The following is an 8,778-nucleotide window of genomic DNA, read 5'->3' as shown; positions in this document are numbered from 1 at the left end:
CAGCAGGTTTCTATTACTGTTACTGAGTGTGAGACCAGATTCATCGACTTGGCTCGTCATACTCTTATCGTACTTCCCACTGAGAGAGAGAGGGCGAGGAGGTTCATTGAGGGACTTATTCAGCCGATTTGACTTCAGATGGCCAAGGAGACTGGGAGTGAGATTTCTTTCCAGAAGGCGGCCAATGTGTCTAGAAGAGTTGAGATGGTTCTATCGCAGGGAGGTGGTCAGGGGTTTGACAAGAGGCCTCGTCATTCAGGCCGATTCAATGGTACCTCGTCTAGAGGCAAAGATTCATATGGTAGAGGCCATCCTCCTAGGCCTTTTCAGTCAGCACTTCAGGTTTCTCACAGTGCTTCAGGTGGTCGTGGTCCCCATATGTAGTATTTTGATCAACATTCCTACAGTGCACCACCAGCCCCCGTCAGTGCACCGCCACTTTAGAGTTTTCAGGGTGGTCATTCAGGTCGTCAGGGTCAGCAGTCTCAGCAGCTAAGGGTTTGTTACACTTGTGGTGTTATGGTTCACACTGCTAGGTTTTGCCCTCGAGCACCAAGTAGCTCTCAGCATCAGGGTTCCCATGCCATGGTTCAGGCACCGAGTGTTCCACAACCCGCCCAGCTAGCTAGAGGTGGGGGTAGAGGTGCTAGAGGTGGAGGTAGAGGTAGTAGAGGTGGAGCTCAGGCTGCTAGAGGTGGAGTCCAGCCTACAGTAGGCCGTCCTAGAGACGTAGTTCAGGGTGGTAGGGCCCATCCCCGATGTTATGCTCTTCCAGCCAAGCCCGAGGATGAGGCTTCTGATGCAGTCATCACAGGTACTGTTCTAGTTTGTAGTAGGGATGATTTAGTTTTATTTGATCCGGTATCTACGTACTCTTATGTGTCATCTTATTTTGCACCGTATCTAGTAATGCCTGGTAATTCTTTGAGTGCTCTTGTTTATGTGTCTACACTGGTGGGTGACTCTATTGTGGTAGATCGAGTCCATCATTCATGTATAGTTGCAATTGGGGGTCTTGAGACATGTGTAGATTTGTTTCTTCTAGACATGGTTGATTTTGATGTCATATTAGGGATGAAATGGTTATCACCTTATCATGCTATCTTGGACTATCATGACAAGACTGTGACCTTAGCCTTGCTGGGTTTACCCTGTTTAGAGTGGAGAGAGTCTCCTGGTCATTCTACCCGTAGTGTTATCTCTTATATGAAGGCTCGGCGTATTGTCGAGAAGGGGTGCTTAGCCTATTTGGCCTATGTTCGTGATTCTAGTGATAAGGTTCCTTCTATTGATTCTTTGCCCATTGTTTGTGAGTTCCCTGAGGTTTTCCCTTCAGACCTACCGGGTATGCCACCCGAAATAGATATTGACTTTTGCATTGATTTGGTTCCGGGCACCCAACCCATTTCTATTCCGTCGTATCGTATGGCCCCGCCTGAGTTGAAAGTGTTAAAGGAGCAGTTGCCAGACTAGCTTGAAAAGGGTTTCATTAGACCTAGTGTTTCACCTTGGGGTGCACCGGTGTTGTTTGTTAAGGAGAAGGATGGATCGATGAGAATGTGTATTGATTACCCGCAGTTGAACAAGGTTACAATCAATAATAAGTATCCATTGCCGAGGATTGATGATTTGTTTGATCAACTTCAGGGTGCCAAGGTAGTTTCGAAGATTGACTTGAGATATGGCTACCATCAGTTGAGAATTAGGGCATCCGATGTCCCTAAGATAGCTTTCCGCACTCGGTACAGGCATTATGAGTATTGGTGATGTCATTCGGGTTGACAAATGCCCCAGCAACTTTTATGAATTTGATGAATCGAGTGTTCAGGCCTTACTTGGATTCATTCATGATAGTCTTTATTGATGATATTTTGATCTATTCCGGCAGCCGGGAGGAGCATGAGCAGCATCTTAGAGTGATTCTTCAGACTTTTAGGGACAGTCAGTTGTACGCCAAGTTTTCGAAGTGTGAGTTCTGGCTGAGTTTAGTGGCATTCCTGGGTCATGTTGTATCAGCGGAGGGTATTCAGGTTGATCCGAAGAAGATTGAGGCAGTCAAGAACTGTCCTAGACCAGCATCAGCTATAGAGATCCAGAGTTTCTTGGGATTGGCAGGCTACTATCGTCAGTTTGTGGAGGGATTTTCATCTATCGCAGCCCCGATGACTAGGTTGACCTAGAAGGGTGAGTCAGACGAGTGTGAGACGAGCTTTCAGAAGCTCAAGACAGCTCTGACTATGGCACCGGTATTGGTTTTTCCCACAGGTTCAGGGCCTTATACGGTTTATTGTGATGCATCTCGTATTGGACTTGGTGCGGTGTTAATGCAGGATGGCAAGGTCATTGCCTATGCTTCATGGCAGTTGAAGAATCATGAGAAGAACTATCTGGTTCATGATTTGGAGTTGGCAGCCATTGTTCATACGTTGAAGATTTGGAGGCATTATCTGTATAGCGTGGCATGTGAGGTGTTCATGAATCACAAGAGTTTGCAGCATTTGTTCAAGCAAAAGGAGTTGAATTTAAGGCAAAGAAGGTGATTGGAGTGGTTGAAAGAATATGATATCACCATCTTATATCATCCAGTAAAAGCCAATATGGTGGCCGATGCTTTGAGTAGGAAGTCAGCCAGTATGGATAGTCTTGCTTATATTCCAATTGGTGAGAGACCGCTTGCTTTGGATGTTCAGGCTTTGGCCAATCAGTTTGTGGGGTTGGATGTTTCTGAGCCCAGCCGTGTGCTAGCTTGCACAGTCGCTAGTTCTTCATTATTGGAGCGTATCCGAGATCGGCAGTATGATGATCCTCATTTGTGTGTCCTCAGAGACACGGTGCAGCATGGAGGTGCCAAGCAGGTTACCTTAGGAGATGATGGAGTTTTGAGGTTGCAGGGTCGAGTTTGTGTGCCTAATGTGGATGGACTTCAAGAGTTGATTTTAGAGGAGGCCCATAGTTCCCAGTACTCTATTCATCCGGGCGCTGCTAAGATATATCAGGATTTGTGGCAGCATTATTGGTGGAGAAGAATGAAGAAGAATATTGTTGCATATGTGGCTCAGTGTTAGAACTGTCAGTAGGTTAAGTACGAGCATCAGAAGCCTGGTGGTTTGTTTCAGAGGATTGAACTTCCAGAGTGGAAGTGGGAGCGGATCACTATGGACTTTGTTGTTGGACTCCCACGGACTTAGAGGAAGTTCGACGCAGTGTGGGTTATTGTTGATAGGCTGAACAAGTCAGCACATTTCATTCCTGTGGCAGTCTCCTACTCTTCCGAGAGGTTAGCTGAGATCTATATCCGAAAGATTGTTCGTCTTCATGGTGTGCCCGAGTCTATTATTTCGGATCGAGGTACGCAGTTTACCTCCCATTTATGGAGAGCGGTTCAGCGATAGTTGGGCACACGGGTGGAGTTAAGCACAACGTTTCATCTTCAGACGGACGAGTAGTCCGAGCTGACTATTCAGATTTTGGAGGATATGCTCTGAGCTTGTGTCATTGACTTTGGAGGCTCGTGGGATCAGTTTTTGCCTTTAGCAGAGTTTACCTACAACAACAGCTACCAGTCGAGTATCCAGATGGCTACGTATGAGGTTTTGTATGGTAGGCAGTGTCGGTCACCGGTTGGATGGTTTGAGTTAGGGGAGGCTCGGTTGTTGGCTACGAATCTGGTTCAGGATGCCTTGGACAAAGTTAGGATTATTCAGGATAGGCTTCGTACAGCTCAGTCCAGGCAAAAGAGTTATGTCGACCGCAAGGTTTGTGATTTAGCATTCATGGTCGGTGAGCGGGTATTGCTTTGAGTGTCGCCTATGTAGGGCATGATGAGATTTGGGAAGAAGGGCAAGCTTAGACCTAGGTTCATTGGCCCGTTTGAGATTCTTGATCGAGTGGGAGAGGTTGCTTATAGACTTGCATTGCCGTCGAGCTTATCAGTCGTGCATCCAGTGTTTCATGTGTCCATGCTTCGGAAGTATCATGGCGATCCATCCCACGTGTTAGATTTCAGCACTGTCCAGTTGGATAAGGACTTGTCTTATGAGGAGGAGCTGGTAGATATTCTAGACCGGCAGTTTCGTCAGTTGACATCAAAGAGTTTTCCTTCTGTTCGTGTTCAGTGGAGAGGTTAGCTTGCTGAGGCATCAACTTGGGAGTCCGAGTTTGATATGCGGAGCCGTTTTCCCCATCATTTCCCCGACTCAGGTACTTCCTTCTTCTATCCGTTCGAGGACGAATGGTTGTTTTAGAGGTGGAGAATATGATGACCCAAAAGGTCATCACTTGTTTTAAAAGTAAATTCTGCCTTCCGAGGCCTTAATAACCTCTTTCAGCATTACCTCGATTTGCATGCGCAGTCCGGACGCGTAGCCGGAAATCCATTATGTGAAAATCTGTGAAAAATGATAAATTTTGACTATAAATGAATTAATTTGACTTCGGTCAACATTTTGGGTAAACGGACCCGGACCCGTGATTTCATGATCCCGGAGAGTCCGTAGGAAAATATGGGACTTGGGCGTATGCCTAGAATCGAATTCCAAGGTCCCAAGCCCGAGAAACGAATTTTTAAAGAAAATTATTTTCTGAAATTATTTAAGAGATTTGGAAATGAATTTATCATTTTGGAAATTATTTAAGAGATTTGGGCGTATGCCCAGATTCATACTTGATGGTATCGGGCCTGTATTTTGGTTTAGGCATCTGGTACAGGTCTTATATGTGATTTAAAATAAGACTGTGAAATTTGGTAAGAAACGGAATTGAAACGACGTGAATCGGATCGTTTTTGAGAAAATTGAAAATTTGAAGTTCTTAGGAAAATTTCATGATTTTAATGCTAAATTCATAGTTGTTGATGTTATTTTAGTGATTTGAATGAAGGAGCGAGTCTGTATGATGCTTTTAGGTTGGTGTGCATGTTTTGTTTGGAGCCCCGAGGGCTCGGGTGAGTTTTGGATAGGCCACGAGGTGAATTTTGGACTTAAGGAATTGCAGGATTCAGCTATTTCTGTGCAGGCCTGTAGGCTTCGCATTTGCAAAACCTGGATCGCAAATGCGAGGGCTTTGTTACAATTGTGAAAGCAACCCAGGCCAGCTCCTCCTCGCAAATGCGAGATTCCCTACGCAAATGTGATACACCCTTTTTTGGGCCTGTCATCGCAAATGAGATCCCTTGATCACATTTCTGATCTCGCAAATGCGAGAACCCCCTTCGCAATTGTGAACCTAGCAGAGGTTGGGGTTCGCAATTCCCCTATCTGCAACCTGCAATTTTTATACTTAGCTGAAAATCAACCATTTTTCACATCTTTTCAAAACATAAACTCCCTAGGGCGATTTTTCAAGAACAACTCTTCTTCCAAATCGATTGTAAGTCAATTTCAATTCGTTTCCTTCAATCATTAACATCTTTTAACATGATTTCAACTCAAAATCAATGATTTTCATAGGGCAGTTGGGTGTTTTGGATAGAACCTAGATTTTTCAAAAATTGGGGATTTGGACCTCGATTTGAGGTCCGATTTCAAACAAATTATATATTTGGGTTCGTGGGGGAAAGGGTAATCGGGTTTTGGCTCGAACCTCGGGTTTTGACCACGTGGGACCTGGGGCAATTTTGACTTTTTGGGTAAAACTTTGGGAAACTCCTTTACATGCATTAAAGTTGAGTCATTTAGCGTTTATTGATGTAATTAAGCAATTTGTGGCTAGATACGAGCGAATTGGTGGTGGAATCAAGGGGTAAATTGATAATTGAGATGTGAATTGTGTTCGTGGTATCGAGGTAAGTGTTTGGTATAACCTTAGCTTGAGGGATTAGGAGTCGAGTCCTATTTGTTATGCGGTAATTGTCGAGTACAACGTATAGGCATGGTGACGAGTATCTATACGTTGGTGTCAAGCGCGCCTATTGTTGATACCCAATTTTTTCCTATATATTTCAATATGCAAAATAACTTCAAAATATGCATACATAAGCATGTCCAAATGTTTTATTATTTTTTCATAATTTCGTAAGGTTTTTAAATCGATTTATTTCCCTTTGTCATCCATAAATCCCATTATTTATGTCCAAAATTATTATTTTTGATGATTCATTTATTGGATCTTTATATTTATGACAAAATATGGATAAGGTGATTTTTACATATTTTTACAATTTTATTTAGTATTTTTAAAGTTAATTGCATATAATTGCAATAGTAGCCTTTTTAAAGTTTAATTGTGTTTTTATACATAAAATTAAGCCCTATATTTTTAAATTGTTATTTATGTGTTATAAATTATTTCAGTACTTTCGATTTATATTTAAATATTAGCCTAATTTGACGCCAAAACAAACCCAATTTCCCCGGCCCAATTTCAATTTAAACTCGACCCCTAACCCAATTAAACCAACCCAACCCGGATCCCTCACCTACCCTTTTAATCTAGGTCGTTGGTCATTCAGATCAACGGCCACTGTTCACCCTTCCTAAAATAAACCTAAACGACCTCTTACCCTAATTCACTTTTCACCAAACGCCACCCTTGAATCCCTTCCCTCTCAATTCTCTCTGCAAACCCACATGAAACCTAGTCGTCGCCGCCCTATTTCATCCTAATTCACCTTAATCCCCACCTAATCCATGGCCTCCCATGGCCGTTTGAGATGTATACCGGCCTCCTTCATCTTCTGGTGGCCCGTTTGTGTGATTTTCATGGCCAGATCTCAAAGAAATCTAGTCCAGTCCTTGCTTAACTTCTATTCATGGCCTTTCTCTGGCCATCCATAGCCTTTCTCTGTCCATCCATGCCATTCAAGTCAGATACTTGACTTTTCTGGTTAGATCGGTAACTTTCAAGGTCTTTCTCACTTTTTCTAGGTAATCCAAAACCCTAACCTTTAAGATCTTTCAATTTTCTTTCAGATCTATCTTAGATATGTGCTTCTTATGAATTTCCTAAGTGTTTTCTCGAAGGCTCTTCGATTTTCTTTCAAAATACTCTTCATTTTTTCAACGATTAAGGTTTTCTCCTAAATCGTTTTAAAAAGAGCTCTTTCTGAAATCTGATGTTGTTTTATGATTTTTACTATGTTCAAATGACTTGGTTATGCTTTCCCTCTACTTGATTCAGCATATTGAAAACCCTAGGTCTTTTTTTGTCTTATCCGGTTTCTGAAACTATCCTTGTTTGTTTGAGTGTATACTTGTTTGATTAATTTCTTTTCCTTGTTTGACTTATCTAATTTTGAGTTCTTATCATCTCTTAAACTCGACTATTGTTGAAGCCCTAATTTCTTAAAAGGTTTTTTCCTCACTTATTACTATGAGTTTGAAGGTCTTTACTTGTTTCTGACTTTCTTACCTGTCAGTTTGGTTCTCTGTACTTTGGTTCCATATGACTACTTGACTACTGTGCTTTGAATAATTTTCTTTTACGACTGAATCCTAGCTTACCCTTGTTGCTGCTGTATGTTTGTGTTGCTTCTTTTTGTCAACATGTTTGGCCCTGTATGTTTGTTTATTCCTTGCTATTTATATGTTGAGATGCAGAATCATGACCCTTTCTTGATTGATTTTGATTCCCTCAATGTTGCGATTGATTGCAAAAGGTTTTCTTATGAACCCTAATTTTACTTGTTTGTTTAAATTAATTGATTCCCCTCCTTTAATTATTGTGGTGTTTTACCTTGATGAACCTTTTTCCCAAAATTAAGCATATTTTGTACTTAGACTTAGTCATTTACTTCATACTTTTACTTCCCCATTATATGGCAAGAATCAATCTGTGCCAAATTAATTTATTTCCTTAATTAAACTTGTTATTATCCGTTAAGCAGTGATTCCTTAATTAAAGTGAAATCACTTGTGTTAATTGATTCTGATTGTGGTTATTTTTATGTTTATGTTAAGACATTACTTACTACCTTATTCTTCACTCGTTTTCAAAACTATAAAGACCCACCCTCTCTTCTTTCAAACCTACAAACAATGTGAGTTCAGAACACACACTTACACTCAAAAACTCTCTCTTACTTTTCCTTTCTGCACTTTGCATCTCTACTGGTATGTCCTAGTTAATTTTTAAAGCCTCAACAACAACATGTTTCTTTATTTGCTTCAGTTTCTTTCACTCTTGCCTACTTCTACTCATGTTTCTGCAGTCAAGTTACATTATTAGCATGTTGTAATGTGTTCCCTTCCCCCTTAGATTAATGTTTCCCTATGTGTGTACTCTGTCAGTCACTTGTTGTGTACTTGCTGACTTATGAACCCCAAATCCCCATATCCCCTCAATGTGTTTGTGTTCCTTTGACTGATGTGTGGCCATGCCAGCATCAGTTATTATTGTGCATGACCAAACCAAACCCCCGCTGGGTTCATATGCTTACAGACAAATGTATCCACAAAATCCCTTAACCTTTTTCTATGACTACTGATTCTGTTAGTTTTGAATTTTACTACTAATTGCTTTCAAAATGGATTTTCAGTCCAGCTTTCAAAAATAAATCTCTTTTCTAACTATGTTCTGCACTTCCACTATATTCTTAGAATCTAGGTTCTGCCCCTCTTGTTTGAGCCTTGCCTTGGCCCTTCCACACTACACTCATTTCTATATGGTTATGCAAAACTGGGTGTAAGCATTGCTCGGGATCCCTTGAGATCCCTAGGGAACTTTGACACACCCAAGTATGAGAAAGGCTTTGAAATATTGGCATTGAAGTGGTTCATTACATAACTCAGAGAGGAAGTCAAGATCAGGCTTTCCTTTGGTTGTAATTTCTTATTTCTGCAC

Source organism: Nicotiana tabacum, chromosome 18, assembly GCF_000715075.1.
Source record: "Nicotiana tabacum cultivar K326 chromosome 18, ASM71507v2, whole genome shotgun sequence".
Classification (NCBI taxonomy): domain Eukaryota; kingdom Viridiplantae; phylum Streptophyta; class Magnoliopsida; order Solanales; family Solanaceae; genus Nicotiana; species Nicotiana tabacum.
Note: the sequence above shows the minus strand (reverse complement) of the source record.